Consider the following 19,281-nt stretch of genomic DNA (forward strand, 5'->3'; position numbering starts at 1 on the left):
CTACATTTTTAAACCTACCCCATACCTCTTTGACCCCATTGCCTATGCTCTCATTAGCCCATCTATCCTCCAATAGCTGTTTATATCTTACCCTAACTGCCTCCTCTTTTAGTTTATAAACCTTCACCTCTCTCTTCCCTGATGCTTCTATTCTCCTTGTATCCCATCTACCTTTTACTCTCAGTGTAGCTACAACTAGAAAGTGATCTGATATATCTGTGGCCCCTCTATAAACATGTACATCCTGGAGTCTACTCAATAGTCTTCTATCTACCAATACATAATCCAACAAACTACTGTCATTTCGCCCTACATCATATCGTGTATACTTATTTAACCTCTTTTTCTTAAAATATGTATTACCTATAACTAAACCCCTTTCTATACAAAGTTCAATCAAAGGGCTCCCATTATCATTTACACCTGGCACCCCAAACTTACCTACCACACCCTCTCTAAAAGTTTCTCCTACTTTAGCATTCAGGTGCCCTACCACAATGACTCTCACTTGGTTCAAAGGCTCCTATACATTCACTTAACATCTCCCAAAATCTCTCTCTCTCCTCTGCATTCCTCTCTTCTCCAGGTGCATACACGCTTATTATGACCCACTTCTCGCATCCAACCTTTACTTTAATCCACATAATTCTTGAATTTACACATTCATATTCTCTTTTCTCCTTCCATAACTGATCATTTAACATTATATATATATGTATATATGTATATATATATATATATATATATATATATATATATATATATATATATATAGATTTGTCTATATATATATATATATATATATATATATATATATATATATATATATATATATATATATACATAGGTATATATATATATATATATATATATATATATATATATATATATATATATATATATATATATATACTATAAAATTAGTGCTTCTACGAAAGTTACACACACACACACACACACATATATATATATATATATATATATATATATATATATATATATATATATATATATATATATATATATATATATATATATATATATATATATATACAACAGGTCTAAACGTTATAGAATATTTATTTTGCTTGTAGAGGGATCTGAGGATTAACGGAACACAGGTCACACTATAGTCTTGACTCACCCTGTCCTATAAACACCTTTACCTCGATGTTATAACTAGAAAATGATCTTTCTAATTGGCTTGAAACTTTCAGAGCTAGTGTGTATATGTAAGTTTCCATTTTAAATGAAGAGATTCGTATATCAGTTTAAATCCTACTCACTGGTTTCAGATCCTAATTGCTGCTATTTAATTGCGTTTCAGTCGTATGTAACACTATAAAGAACAAAGAGGCACAATACCGTGACTGGAACAATACACAAATAACCTGCATATAGGAGAGAGAATACGTGTGACTTGTGAACGGTCAAAGATTGACCGGAACCTCGCAATAAGCTTATCTCTCCTCTGTGCTGGTTATTTGTGAATTCTGCTACACTCTGTACTATTATTATTTACTTGCAATAAGTAAAGGGGATACTCTTCTCGGACTGCGCAACGGAAGAAACTCATCTACTTAATTATTATTACACACACCCTCATCCAACTGCAGCCTCTGACACACTGTCTTATATTCACAGAAAACTATATGTAAAAAGAAATTAAGCAACGATAACAACGAGAGGAAGTTTCAATTGCCAACGAGCCAAAACGATTTCGACTTGATTAGAGTAGTTCCAGAATAAAATACTTTGTCTAATACACCAATTATCAAACGAATCGTTTGAAGAGTGGTGTGATGACTCAGGTACGGTTTGGTAAGGTATTACTACATTCAGCTGGTGATGGAACGGAGCTTTCAGAGAGACAGATATTGAAACTGAGACTGTGGTTTATATACAACAAACATGAAAACGCAGGATGACACGACACAGCGAATGAATGGCAGGTAAAGAATGACGTGTGTCATGGATGCTCTGGTGACCACCTGTCGTATGTTGACAGAGAAAGAGAGAGAGAGAGAGAGAGAGAGAGAGAGAGAGAGAGAGAGAGAGAGAGAGAGAGAGAGAGAGAGAGAGAGAACCTGAACCAGGGTCTCTTTACTACAAGCGAAAAGTCGCGTAGATTAATTAAATATTTATGAAATACTCTGAACCTCAAGAGATATTCAGTGTTGCACTTTGCAAGCGCTGATGGAGAAAACTCTGCCACTTATGACCGTGAGGAACGGAAGCATCGCCGGACAGTACGGTAGTCAAAGACTGCAAATGATATACCTGATGTGCAGCTCTGGAGGAAATGTTATATCAGTTGCAGTTTTCTTCTTCACTATAAGCCCTTTAGCCTTCAAGGACATGTGTCCTAGTTTGAACCAAGTGTTCCTTACACAATAACCCGCACATTGGAGAGACAAACTTATGACGACGTTTCGGGCTGATTTAAATCATATACTAGTTCCCTCACCTTCGTGTGTTAGTTTGACTTGTAAATGGTCCAAGTCGGACCATTTACAGACTAACTCTTCTATGTGTGGGTTATCTGTTTTTTGTTTCAGTTATGGTATCGTGCCTTTTTTTTCCTTTAAGAGTTCCATATGTCAATACCTCTGGATATAAAGGAACAATACGCAGAACAACCTTTAATGGGGACTAAGTTACTCTCACAGTAGAGTTTTATGAAGGCAAGATAAAGTCCAACTCTGAATGGGTAACGTAGTCCTGTTAGTGTGATTTTGTAAATGGTCCAAGTCGGACCGAACCGTCGTCGTAAGCTCCTCTCCTATGTGCAGGTTATTGGGTATTGTTTCAGACTTGGTATTGAGCCTTATTGTTCTTTAAAAGCTTATTTTTGCATAGTGTGATTGTTCGTCTGTAAGTATCGCTATTATGCCTGTACATCCATGGCAACAGCTCTTGAAGGCTGAGGTGCAGGAACAACAACAGTGTAACCCGAATAAGAAGCTGGAATCACCGGTGCACACAACTGTAGTACCACAGTGAATTAGAAATAAAGTGAACGTTAAATACAAAGGAAAAAAATTATCTCCGGAAAATCGAGTATGGAAAAGCAGGCTCTGAATATGGAAGGACCTCGTGGACAAAAAGAGCAAGGAGAGGCGTGGAAACCAGGAAGGCGAGGTAGGCGGACGAACGTAAGAGGGTTTTAATGTACATATATATTGACGCCTGCTGAAATCTGTCGCCGCAAAGAGGAAAAGTCACCATATGGAGAAGACCCGGGCCGGAAGTACCGACAAAATCTACTGGAGGAAAAGTGGTGACCTTACTGACGTATTGGGGTTTTGTAGGTCCTGAGATCATAAAGATTATGACAAATGACAAAGCTTAAGAATGCCTCGGGGCTTCTGCATGAAGGATGGGTTTCTAGCTGGGAGAAAACACCTGATCTTTGTTGTATTGTTTACATAGCCGAATGTATTCTTAGGAGTGTCTGCGTGTCAACTCCACAGTTAGATGGAAGAAGTTCTGAGTAAACTTACAGTCCGATCAGCAAATCACACGATTATAAAGGTATAACCAGGAAGGTGAAATAACAGAATGATGTGTAAATATGATAGAGTGAATCCTAAAGACAAAACATGAAACTCCATGATATGGCATAATCGGAAGAGCAGTTAGTGATCCCTCTCTAAAGTCATCAATGTTTGAAGGACCAAAACTAAGCGGAAAGCCGCTGGAATAATTTTCTATCATGCTTGTGGTGGGACTGCATCAAATTAAGGATAGTTATGGTTAAAGTTGTTATTAATTCAAACTCAAAGCTTTCTCAACTATAAAGAAAAAAAATGAGGAAACAGGCATCTTATTCCAAATAAGTGAGATTCAAATAAGTTAATGTTACAAGGTGGTGAAAGTTTCTTACAGCTCCATACAGAAAAACTTTATACGAGCATATAGTCAGAAAAACATATTACAAATATTAATGCCCGGTAAAGGAATAATGGTGGTACAGTTGCTTCCATTTGCCAAAAGAATTATTTCGACTTAGGAAACCCATTCAGCACTCTTATTAATAAAAATGTACGTGCATTCATACACTAATACTCAAAAATAAAATTAATCTCTCCCCTCCCAGAAATTACAATAAGGTGTAACCAAGAGAAAATATTTATTATCTGACATGAGTTTAAAAAAATAAGCAATTAAAAAAATAATACATAATTAAGATTTTAAGAGTTCCCTTAGATTTGCATATAAGAGGAGACATGCTATGAACACTGAGAAATGTACATTCCTTAGTGCACATATGCTGAGAGTTGAATTTAACCCCTATTTAAGGAATTAAAATGTTCAAGACTGGAGGTGTACAGTTTTCACACGCACCTTCAATGGCTCAGAACCTTTAAACCCAAGTAACTAGACAACAGAAGGATAAGAACAATTCCATACTATAAAGTATACCTCGAAGATTATTTACTCTATCGTAGAGGCGCATGTGAGGGTATAAAAAAAAAAGTATAAGATAAAACGCATTGATGTATGTGCAAGTACAATGTAGGTTGTGCAATGACGCTGGTATCGTTGTGTTGACATTTATGTGTGAGAGCAAGCAAGGTGGCGGCGACAATCTTGTGACAGGCGCCACTCCAGCTGATCACTATGATATATCAGCTCATTGGGAAAGATATATAAACACGAACCCACGGCCTCAAGTACTGCATCCCGATTTCATTTTAAACATACACACACACACTATATTATAATATATACGTGGAAGGTACAGTTTTTATAATATATACGTGGAAGGTACAGTTTTTATAATATATACGTGGAAGGTACAGTTTTTATAATATATACGTGGAAGGTACAGTTTTTATAATATATACGTGGAAGGTACAGTTTTTATAATATATACGTGGAAGGTACAGTTTTTATAATATATACGTGGAAGGTACAGTTTTTATAATATATACGTGGAAGGTACAGTTTTTATAATATATACGTGGAAGGTACAGTTTTTATAATATATACGTGGAAGGTACAGTTTTTATAATATATAGGTGGAAGGTACAGTTTTTATAATATATACGTGGAAGGTACAGTTTTTATAATATATACGTGGAAGGTACAGTTTTTATAATATATACGTGGAAGGTACAGTTTTTATAATATATACGTGGAAGGTACAGTTTTTATAATATATACGTGGAAGGTACAGTTTTTATAATATATACGTGGAAGGTACAGTTTTTCCTGGTGCACAATCAGTATAACAGTCAAGAACTTATGGAACAACGTATTCACCAGATGTTTACCTTCTAGTACCCACCGCCAATATTATTTACAGATCCACATATTATTTACAGATATGTATAATATTCACAAGGGGTTTGAATAATATAACATGGTTGGATAATAAGAGGGAGAGAGAGAGAGAGAGATAGTGAGAGCATGAGTGTATAAATGAATAATATCACGAACTATAGCTTATACGTATATCCATACAAAAGACGGAACTCTCGTATGTGTTAATCAGTTAATAAATTACATTATATATATATATATATATATATATATATATATATATATATATATATATATATATATATATATATATATATATATATATATATATATATATATATATATATATATATATATATATATATATATGTCGTGCCGAATATATAAAACTGGTCAATTAGCAAGAACTCATTTAAAATTAAGTCCTTTCTAAAATTTTATCTTATACGTTTAAAGATATATTTTTTTCATTAATATTGATATAAAAATTTATAGTTTTGCACCAAAAGAAACTTAGAAAACTTACCTAACCTTATTATAACAAGCGCAATTTATTTTAGCCTAACCCAACTAAATATATTTTAAATTTGTTTACAATAATTTAATACTAAACAAACACAATGAAATATATTTTTTTTCGTTTGGCTCAGAATGATTTTGGCGAAATTATTGCATACACAAATTTTCACTTGTCCTATATGGCAAGATGAGCGTTGCTATTTAAGCCAAGATCGCAAGTTCTGCCTATTCGGCACGACATATATGTATATATATATATATATATATATATATATATATATATATATATATATATATATATATATATATATATATATATATATATATATACATATATATATATATATATATATATATATATATATATATATATATATATATATATATATATATATATATATATATATATATATATATATATATATATATATATCTTCTTTCAACAAACTAGCCGTATCCCACTGAGGTGGGGTGGCCCGAAAGTTTCTCCTTTTAAATTTAGTAATATATACAGGAGAAGGGGTTACTAGCCCCTTGCTCCCGGCATTTTAGTCGCCTCTTACGACACGCATGGATTACGGAGGAAGAATTCTGTTCCACTTCCCCATGGAGATAAGAGGAAATAAACAAGAACAAGAACTAGAAAGAAAATAGCAGAAAATCCAGTGGGGTGTGTGTATATATATGCTTGTACATGTACGGGTAGTGTGACCTAAGTAGAAGTAGAAGTAGCAAGACGTACCTGAAATCTTGCATGTTTATGAGACGGAAAAACGGACACTAGCAATCCTACCATCATGTAACACAATTACAGGCTTTCGTTTTACACTCACTTGGCAGAACGGTAGTACCTCCCTGGGTGGTTGCTGTCTACCAGCCTGCTACCTATAATATATATATATATATATATATATATATATATATATATATATATATATATATATATTGATTGGCACACTGAGCTAGAAATCTATACAGATATTGACGAATGTATTAATAATTTTCTAAAAAAGACCCAATACCTCTATAACAAGCACTGCCCTAAAAAAACTAAACAGATGACAGCTAAGAGACTGAACAGTCCCTGGCTAACACCCAGCATTCTCAAATCCATAAATGCAAAACACCAATATGAAAAACAGTACAGAATGGGTCACATAACCAGAGACCAAACAAAACGTTACTCGTCAATCCTAACCAGCCTGATAAGAAGGGCAAAAAAATTGTATTATGAGAACAGATTATCCAACTTACGAGGTGATATAAAAAAGACCTGGAAAACCCTATCAGAAATTCTTGGAACAAAAAAGATATCACGAAATAGCGAAATAAAATTAGCAAAATCAGATGAACCCCAACTCCCACCAACAGAAACAGCAAACAGACTCAATGATTTCTTCTCCACTATAGGACAAAACCTTGCCAATAAAATCCCAAGCTCAGATACCCCACCAAATGACTACCTCACCGGCAACTACCCGAACACACTGTTCCTAGCTCCGACTAACCCATACGAAGTCTCCCTTATTATCAACGCACTAAAAAACAAGGCAGGAGATTTAAATACCTTACCACCCTTTATATACAAAAAACTGTCACAAGTGCTATCACCAATCATTGCAACACTCTTTAACAAATCCATAGAATCCTCCACCTTCCCTACAGTACTCAAAATAGCAAGGGTCACCCCGATCCACAAAGGAGGAGACCAAACAGAGTTGAATAACTATAGGCCAATATCCAACTTACACCCTCTCTCAAAAATCTTCGAAAAATTAATTCATAAACGAATCTACTCCTACCTTATCTCCCAAAACATACTCAACCCCTGCCAATTTGGATTCAGGCCTAATAAAAATACTAATGATGCTATTATACACATGCTAGAACATATATACACTGCAATAGAGAAAAAAGAAGTCCCACTGGGGATCTTCATTGACTTACGTAAAGCTTTTGATACAGTTGACCATGACTTGCTCCACGTAAAATTGTCACACTATGGTATAAGAGGGCACTCCCTCAACTACCTCAAGTCTTACCTCAGCAACAGAAGCCAATATGTGTACGCAAATGGGGCAAACTCTTCTGCGCAACCAATTACAGTTGGTGTCCCACAGGGAAGTGTCCTTGGCCCTCTTCTCTTTCTCCTATACATAAATGACCTTCCAAATGCTTCGCAATTACTCAAACCCACACTATTTGCAGATGACACTACATACGTCTTCTCTCACCCGAGCCCAGTCACGCTAGCCAATACTGTAAATACCGAATTACAGAAAATATCTACCTGGATGAGGACTAACAAACTTACACTAAACATTGACAAAACCTACTTCATTCAGTTTGGTAACAGAGCTACAGATGTCCCTCTTTACATAATGATAAACGGATCACCTATCACAAAGCTAACAGAGGGAAAATTCTTAGGAATCCACCTTGATAATAGACTCAAATTTCATACACATATACAACAAATTTCTAAGAAAATTTCCAAGACTGTAGTCATATTATCGAAGATACGGTACTACGTTCCACAGTCAGCCCTCCTGGCCCTATATCACTCTCTTATTTACCCCTATTTCACCTATGGAATTTGTGCATGGGGCTCAACAACAATTAACCATCTCAGACCACTAATTACCCAACAAAAGGCTGCAGTTAGAATGATAACAAATTCTCACTACAGGCAACACACTCCACCAATATTCAAAACACTCAACCTACTCACCATACAAAACATCCATACTTATTACTGCACCTATTACATACATAGAACACTTAACTCTGATATTAACCCTCCCCTCAAACATCTTGCCAACCTCAACAGAACACATGACCATAACACAAGGCACAGATCACTCTTTGATGTTCCTCGTGTCCATCTCACACTATGCAAAAACTCAATGCACATAAAAGGCCCTAAAATCTGGAATTCATTACCTGTAAATATAAAAGAAACACTACCTGTTTATAAATTCAAGTCTCTTCTCAAAGATCACTTACTCACCCAAAACCAAATAAATACTGAATAACTGAACCTTATAAATTGTATATCTTAAATGTTTCTCACAATTATATCACATAAATGTTAAACCTAAAACCCAATCTAACTTTATTATTTTTTAAATACACTACCTAACAGAATACTCCATTCTACTGAATGTACAACAATGCATGCAACCATATGACCTGTCTTTGTAATACTCACTTGTGCTTTATAGTAATCTGTTTACATTAATGTTTTATCACTGATTTCATCATTGCTTAGTTAATCTTAAGTTAATTTTAAGCCAGCCCGTAATGCTATGCATAGTATAAGTGGCTTTGGCATGCTGCTCTTATCTGTATTTTTTTGTACCTCTGTATGTGTGCTCAAATTGTTAATAAATAAATAAATAAATAAATAAATATATATATATATATATATATATATATATATATATATATATATATATATATATATATATATATATATATATATATATATATATATATATATATGTCGTGCCGAATATGTAAAACTGGTCAGTTAGCAAGAACTCATTTAAAATTAAGTTCTTTCTAAAATTTTCTCTTATACGTTTATAGATATATTTTTTTCATTAATGTTGATATAAAAATTTATAATTTTGCACCAAAAGGAACTTAGAAAACTTACCTAACCTTATTATAACAAGAACAATTTATTTTAGCATAACCCAACTAAATATATTTTAGATTTGTTTACAATAATTTAGTACTAAACAAAAGCAGTGAAATATATTTTTTTCGTTAGGTTCAGAATGATTTTGGCGAAATTATTGCATACACAAATTTTCACTTGTTCTATATGGCAAGATGAGCGTTGCTATTTAAGCCAAGATCGCAAGTTCTGCCTATTCGTCACGACATATGTATATATATATATATATATATATATATATATATATATATATATATATATATATATATATATATATATATATACATGCATATTAACACACACGGGCGCGCACGTACATATAGCAAAATGTGTGAAAACTTATATCGAGCATTGTTAAGGGTTGTGTGTGTGTGTGAGTGCCTTCATAAGGGAAGTGCTGGTGAGGTACACAAAGCACTGAGCATGACCGCTGGCATAAACATCACAGCCATTGTGTGTAGATAGCGAACATGCTCACTACTAATCTTGTAAGATATACACTTCATCCCAACGCCAATGGATACTCTATCCCCTTTCATCGTTATATTTTCTAAAGTCTTGCTTGATACCTGAGTGCATTCATCAGGCTATCCAAACCTCTTTGGAGGAATTACTTCGAAGATTCAGTAGTACATTTTACATTATAAGAATAGTTTCTCTCTCTGAGGTATTTAAATTAAACTTACAGTATTTTCTTCACTTAAACAGTTCTTATACTTCAGTAGAGGTCTCATAGGTGGTCGGAAATTCGCTGAAAATCGAGACTCCGACACAAGCAAGACCACGTCGTCAGGGTTACGAGACTGGAATACAGAAATCACTAACCTTATCTATGACCACAGGCTTGGCTGTGGTCCCTAATATCCGAAAGGGTTGTTTTGATAACTATCCTAACCTATAGGAATGCCCCTGGTGCTCTGCAAGGCAAATGGCTGGAATAGATAAAAATTTCACCACCGGTTGGGTGGTAAAGGCTTCACTCTGGTCAGTGGTTGCAGAAAATGGTAAGTTTTATATAAATTAGTAACTTGTTTTACGAGAGCTCCCCTTGTTTTCTGCGACCGTTGCTTGCAGCTCAACAAATGAATTTAAATAAGCACAGAAACGAGGACTGCAGATCAATATTGATGTGATCCGCATATTTAATTAACTTTTTACATTATATGTGTTTAGAAACCACACACAACAACTCCAGGTAGAACACCTTCATTAATAAAACTAACTTATTTCATAATCTTTATATTTCTTATGTACTGTCATGTACACACTCCTTGCCCATTACACATTCCTTTCCTATGTGCACACTAGTTTTACATGTATCCATTCCTTTCTCATATACACATCCCTTTCTCATATACACATTCCTTTGGCAGAAGGTACCCCGGTCACTCCAAGATCGCATGAGTGGAGCATTTCTGGCGAAAAGCACTTCTGTAAGTGGTATCATTATACTTCCTACCTTCACACATTCTTTTCCTGTGTACACTCTCCTTTCCTATGTATTTTCTCTCTCGAAGGGCAAATGCATGGTAAAGGAAGTTAGGTGAGGTCACAGATCATCACAAATCACGTGTCATATTTACAAGGCACGAGTCGTCACAAGGCACTGGTTGTGTAGGCAGTGAGGTGAGGTCACAGGTCATCACAAGGCACGAGTCATCATAAGGCACTACTTATGAGATGAGGTCACTGGTCATTTCGCCACGCCATCTAGCCTAAACAATCTGGCCTGCTTATCTTACACCACCTCCACTGTTAATGGAGTCTGTCAGCTACACACATACAATTCATTACTCACGTCAATGGCTTTCATTCCTTATGCTATTTTTTTAAATGGTAGAAGCTTATTATATTTCAGTTAGCTAATTCGTTATCTTATTACCATATAAATCACAGCACAATATATCTGGACCAGTAAGATATCACTTATTTGATCTATGAGCATTATACGTCAGACATCGGGTGTGAAAAACATGGTAGGCCGATGCGTAACCGTTTAATGGACCAACACCTGACTAAGACCCGCGTCAGGAGACACTTGTCCTGTTTCTTGACGAGTGAACCTCCGTCACTTTGAGAAATGGTGTTTGTTCATATACGTTACCCCTCAAGGAAGGTTCCTTGATGTTGGTGAGGGGCTCTTGATTTAGGGAATTGGATCTGTGCTCCAGTTCCCCGAATTAAGCCTGAATGCCTTCCACATCCCCCCACCCAGGCGCTGTATAATCCTCCGGGTTTAGCGCTTCCCCTTGATTATAATAATAATAATTGTTCATATACGCTTCCGAGTTGTGGCTTCCATCTTTCACTCGTCAGTGCCTGCAGCCATCACGCTAGCAGCGGTAAATTATCGTCAAGTCATATGAAACGCTAATGATATTCTAGTTCTATATGTACATCGCAAATTTGTTATAATAATCGACTCAGATTTAGAAATATTGCTTAGCTGTCCAGGGTCACTGGACAAGGCCTCTCGGATCTCAATATATTTTTAGTGAAAATGTGGCATCAATTTAGGAAGCAGACGAAATTCTCATCAGAATAAATTTTTAATGAAATATAATTATTTGCGACTTTTTTGTAATCTCTGGCCAAGGTCCACTGTGGGGAGACATCACAAACCCACCTTCGAAAAACCAAGTCACGCAGGGAAATAAAAACCTCTTCGGGGCCTCTGTAAGAGAGATAAGACAAAAAATTTAAAGAAACTCCTCAAAACACCTCACCCCCCCAAAAAAATGTATATTTAATTTATCGTACTCCATTTCGAAATTGTTTTTATTTACATATGCCAAAAAAAAAAAAAAAAAAAAAAAAAAAAAAAAAAAAAAAAAAAAAAAAAAAAACATTAAACCCGTGTGGGGTGATTCATGACTGTATGTCCAACTGTGTATTCCACTTACGATTCCATCGTTTTTTTTTTTTTTTAACTAATTTATGGTAAGATCTTTTTCAATGTTTTACGTTTTGTGTCCTGGACATTTTACATCTGTTCTGATATTCAAAGAATTTCATTGAGTCATCATCGTGAATTTTGACAAGTTTCTTATTGAAAAATAACTTTAGATTTATTCATTAACACTGAAAAAAAGTTGTGTATTCAGTGACTCATGACTTGGTATATTCAGTGACTCATGACCTGGTATATTCAGTGACTCATGACCTGGTATATCCAGTGACTCATGACCTGGTATATTCAGTGACTCATGACCTGGTATATTCAGTGACTCATGACCTGGTATATTCAGTGACTCATGACCTGGTATATTCAGTGACTCATGACCTGGTATATCCAGTGACTCATGACCTGGTATATTCAGTGACTCATGACCTGGTATATTCAGTGACTCATGACCTGGTATATTCAGTGACTCATGACCTGGTATATCCAGTGACTCATGACCTGGTATATTCAGTGACTCATGACTTGGTATATTCAGTGACTCATGACCTGGTATATTCAGTGACTCATGATCTGGTATACCCAGTGACTCATGACCTGGTATATTCAGTGACTCATGACCTGGTATATTCAGTGACTCATGACCTGGTATATTCAGTGACTCATGACCTGGTATATCCAGTGACTCATGACCTGGTATATTCAGTGACTCATGACCTGGTATATTCAGTGACTCATGACCTGGTATATTCAGTGACTCATGACCTGGTATATTCAGTGACTCATGACCTGGTATATTCAGTGACTCATGACCTGGTATATTCAGTGACTCATGACCTGGTATATTCAGTGACTCATGACCTGGTATATTCAGTGACTCATGACCTGGTATATTCAGTGACTCATGACCTGGTATATTCAGTGACTCATGACCTGGTATATTCAGTGACTCATGACCTGGTATATTCAGTGACTCATGACCTGGTATATTCAGTGACTCATGACCTGGTATATTCAGTGACTCATGACCTGGTATATTCAGTGACTCATGACCTGGTATATTCAGTGACTCATGACCTGGTATATTCAGTGACTCATGACCTGGTATATTCAGTGACTCATGACCTGGTATATTCAGTGACTCATGACCTGGTATATTCAGTGACTCATGACCTGGTATATTCAGTGACTTATGACCTGGTATATTCAGTGACTCATGACCTGGTATATTCAGTGACTCATGACCTGGTATATTCAGTGACTCATGACCTGGTATATTCAGTGACTCATGACCTGGTATATTCAGTGACTCATGACCTGGTATATTCAGTGACTCATGACCTGGTATATTCAGTGACTCATGACCTGGTATATTCAGTGACTCATGACCTGGTATATTCAGTGACTCATGACCTGGTATATTCAGTGACTCATGACCTGGTATATTCAGTGACTCATGACCTGGTATATTCAGTGACTCATGACCTGGTATATTCAGTGACTCATGACCTGGTATATTCAGTGACTCATGACCTTGTATATTCAGTGACTCATGACCTGGTATATTCAGTGACTCATGACCTGGTATATTCAGTGACTCATGACCTGGTATATTCAGTGACTCATGACCTGGTATATTCAGTGACTCATGACCTGGTATATTCAGTGACTCATGACCTGGTACTCATTCAGTGACTCATGACCTGGTATATTCAGTCACTCATGACCTGGTATATTCAGTGACTCATGACCTGGTATATTCAGTGACTCATGACCTGGTATATTCAGTGACTCATGACCTGGTGTATTCAGTGACTTATGACCTGGTATATTCAGTGACTCATGACCTGGTATATTCAGTGACTCATGACCTGGTGTATTCAGTGACTTATGACATGGTACATTCAGTGACTCATGACCTGGTATATTCAGTGACTCATGACCTGGTATATTCAGTGACTCATGACCTGGTATATTCAGTGACTCATGACCTGGTATATTCAGTGACTCATGACCTGGTATATTCAGTGACTCATGACCTGGTATATTCAGTGACTCATGACCTGGTATATTCAGTGACTCATGACCTGGTATATTCAGTGACTCATGACCTGGTATATTCAGTGACTCATGACCTGGTATATTCAGTCACTCATGACCTGGTATATTCAGTGACTCATGACCTGGTATATTCAGTGACTCATGACCTGGTATATTCAGTGACTCATGACCTGGTATATTCAGTGACTCATGACCTGGTATATTCAGTGACTCATGACCTGGTATATTCAGTGACTCATGACCTGGTATATTCAGTGACTCATGACCTGGTATATTCAGTGACTCATGACCTGGTATATTCAGTGACTCATGACCTGGTATATTCAGTGACTCATGACCTGGTATATTCAGTGACTCATGACCTGGTATATTCAGTGACTCATGACCTGGTATATTCAGTGACTCATGACCTGGTATATTCAGTGACTCATGACCTGGTATATTCAGTGACTCATGACCTGGTATATTCAGTGACTCATGACCTGGTATATTAAGTCACTCATGACCTGGTATATTCAGTGACTCATGACCTGGTGTATTCAGTGACTTATGACCTGGTACATTCAGTGACTCATGACCTGGTATATTCAGTGACTCATGACCTGGTATATTCAGTGACTCATGACCTGGTATATTAAGTCACTCATGGCCTGGTATATTCAGTGACTCATGACCTGGTGTATTCAGTGACTTATGACCTGGTACATTCAGTGACTCATGACCTGGTATATTCAGTGACTCATGACCTGGTGTATTCAGTGACTTATGACATGGTACATTCAGTGACTCATGACCTGGTATATTCAGTGACTCATGACCTGGTATATTCAGTGACTCATGACCTGGTATATTAAGTCACTCATGACCTGGTATATTCAGTGACTCATGACCTGGTGTATTCAGTGACTTATGACCTGGTATATTCAGTGACTCATGACCTGGTATATTCAGTGACTCATGACCTGGTATATTCAGTGACTCATGACCTGGTATATTAAGTCACTCATGACCTGGTATATTCAGTGACTCATGACCTGGTGTATTCAGTGACTTATGACCTGGTACATTCAGTGACTCATGACCTGGTATATTCAGTGACTCATGACCTGGTATATTCAGTGACTCACGACCTGGTATATTCAGTGACTTATGACCTGGTATATTAAGTCACTCATGGCCTGGTATATTCAGTGACTCATGACCTGGTATATTCAGTGACTCATGACCTGGTATATTCAGTGACTCATGACCTGGTATATTAAGTGACTCATGTCCTGGTATATTCAGTGACTCATGACCTGGTTTATTCAGTGACTCATGACCTGGTATATTCAGTGACTCATGACCTGGTATATTCAGTGACTCATGACCTGGTATATTCAGTGACTCATGACCTAGTATATTCAGTCACTCATGACCTGGTATATTAAGTCACTCATGGCCTGGTATATTCAGTGACTCATGACCTGGTATATTCAGTGACTCATGACCTGGTATATTCAGTGACTCATGACCTGGTATATTAAGTCACTCATGGCCTGGTATATTCAGTGACTCATGACCTGGTGTATTCAGTGACTCATGACCTGGTATATTCAGTGACTCATGACCTGGTATATTCAGTGACTCATGACCTGGTATATTCAGTGACTCATGACCTAGTATATTCAGTCACTCATGACCTGGTATATTCAGTGACTCATGACCTGGTATATTCAGTGACTCATGACCTGGTATATTCAGTGACTCATGACCTGGTATATTCAGTGACTCATGACCTGGTATATTAAGTCACTCATGGCCTGGTATATTCAGTGACTCATGACCTGGTGTATTCAGTGACTCATGACCTGGTATATTCAGTGACTCATGACCTGGTATATTCAGTGACTCATGACTTGGTATATTCAATGACTCATGACCTGGTATATTCAGTGACTTATGACCTGGTATATTAAGTCACTCATGGCCTGGTATATTCAGTGACTCATGACCTGGTGTATTCAGTGACTCATGACCTGGTGTATTCAGTGACTCATGACCTTGTATATTCAGTGACTCATGACCTGGTATATTCAGTGACTCATGACCTAGTATATTCAGTCACTCATGACCTGGTATATTCAGTGACTCATGACCTGGTATATTCAGTGACTCATGACCTGGTATATTCAGTGACTCATGATCTGGTATATTCAGTGACTAATGACCTGGTATATTCAGTGACTCATGACCTAGTATATTCAGTGACTCATGACCTGGTATATTCAGTGACTCATGACCTGGTATATTCAGTGACTCATGACCTGGTATATTCAGTGACTAATGACCTGGTATATTCAGTGACTCATGACCTGGTATATTCAGTGACTCATGACCTGGTATATTCAGTGACTCATGACCTGGTATATTCAGTGACTCATGACCTGGTATATTCAGTGACTCATGACCTGGTATATTCAGTGACTCATGACCTGGTATATTCAGTGACTCATGACCTGGTATATTCAGTGACTCATGACCTGGTATATTCAGTGACTCATGACCTGGTATATTCAGTCACTCATGACCTGGTATATTCAGTGACTCATGACCTGGTCTATTCAGTGACTCATGACCTGGTATATTCAGTGACTCATGACCTGGTATATTCAGTGACTCATGACCTGGTACATTCAGTGACTCATGACCTGGTATATTCAGTGACTCATGACCTGGTATATTCAGTGACTCATGACTTAGTATATTCAGTGACTCATGACCTGGTATATTCAGTGACTCATGACCTGGTATATTCAGTGACTCATGACCTGGTATATTCAGTCACTCATGACCTGGTATATTCAGTCACTCATGACCTGGTATATTCAGTCACTCATGACCTGGTATATTCAGTCACTCATGACCTGGTATATTCAGTGACTCATGACCTGGTATATTCAGTGACTCATGACCTGGTATATTCAGTGACTCATGACCTGGTATATTCAGTGACTCATGACCTGGTATATTCAGTGACTCATGACCTGGTATATTCAGTCACTCATGACCTGGTATATTCAGTGACTCATGACATGGTGTATTCAGTCACTCATGACCTGGTATATTCAGTCACCCATGACCTGGTATATTCAGTCACTCATGACCTGGTATATTCAGTCACTCATGACCTGGTATGTTCAGTGACTCATGACCTTATATATTTAGTGGCTCATGACCTGGTATATTCAGTCACTCATGACCTGGTATATTCAGTCACCCATGACCTGGTATATTCAGTCACTCATGACCTGGTATATTCAGTCACTCATGACCTGGTATGTTCAGTGACTCATGACCTTATATATTTAGTGGCTCATGACCTGGTATATTCAGTCACTCATGACCTGGTATATTCAGTGAATCATTACCTGGTATATTCAGTGACTCATGACCTGGTATATTCAGTGACTCATGACCTGGTATATTCAGTGACTCATGACCTGGTATATTCAGTGACTCATGACCTGGTATATTCAGTGACTCATGACCTGGTATATTCAGTCACTCATGACCTGGTATATTCAGTCACTCATGACCTGGTATATTCAGTGACTCATGACCTGGTATATTCAGTGACTCATGACCTGGTATATTCAGTGACTCATGACCTGGTATATTCAGTGACTCATGACCTGGTATATTCAGTGACTCATGACCTGGTATATTCAGTGACTCATGACCTGGTATATTCAGTCACTCATGACCTGGTATATTCAGTGACTCATGACATGGTATATTCAGTCACTCATGACCTGGTATAGTCAGTCACTCATGACCTGGTATATTCAGTCACTCATGACCTGGTATATTCAGTGACTCATGACCTGGTATATTCAGTGACTCATGACCTGGTATATTTAGTGGCTCATGACCTGGTATATTCAGTCACTCATGACCTGGTATATTCAGTGAATCATTACCTGGTATATTCAGTGACTCATGACCTGGTATATTCAATGACTCATGACCTGCTATATTCAGTCACTCATGACCTGGTATATTCAGTCACTCATGACCTGGTGTATTCAGTCACTTATTATCATGTGGGAGTTGGAATACGTGGATTAGGTAAAGAAATACTCACGTAGGCTGGTAGTACGTATAATTACAGATAAGGTGGGTTGCGCCCTTACAGCCGTGACCTGCCTCCTTTCTCACTCTCGTATAACTGACTGACTGCCCACAGTACCCATATGTGAGAGTGTCTTTGAATAATGCCAGGTCAGCGCAATATGAGTTCAGATAGTGACTCAGGCAGAGACGGTTGGTCGTTGAGTCAACGGTACACTGGTTACTGGTAACTGGTTACTACTACTGAGAGCTCGGCGACGCTAACGTATGTCGTCCCGACATACAACTAATACAAACTAGAGATGGCAGGTATACGGCTTGGGCTGATTCTATACAATGTCAAAGTACACAACAATTAAACATTATAACATACATAAGTAGAACATTGGAATGGAAGCTTACGTGACTGAAACTGTAATGCAATACAAGGTATACTATAGTACAACTTAAAACTCAACAAATGAACAACGAACTCAACGTTGAGATTACAAGTGATAAAAAAAAAAATTTTGATCGATCGATCTGTATTCATGTGATCTACGGATTCTGAGGAAGGAATATATACAAAGAAAGAGTGTTTAACAGAAAGGCAGATTCGGTGCACTCAAATCTAGACTGTTAACTCTCAGAATGCGGAGAGAACATGAACACAAAAAAAATTCTTGAATACTGATAAGTTGATACTGTAATTATTCATCTATACAGGTTATTTACATTTAACCCCAACTCTGCT

This window comes from Cherax quadricarinatus, chromosome 10, assembly GCF_038502225.1.
Source record: "Cherax quadricarinatus isolate ZL_2023a chromosome 10, ASM3850222v1, whole genome shotgun sequence".
Classification (NCBI taxonomy): Eukaryota; Metazoa; Arthropoda; class Malacostraca; order Decapoda; family Parastacidae; genus Cherax; species Cherax quadricarinatus.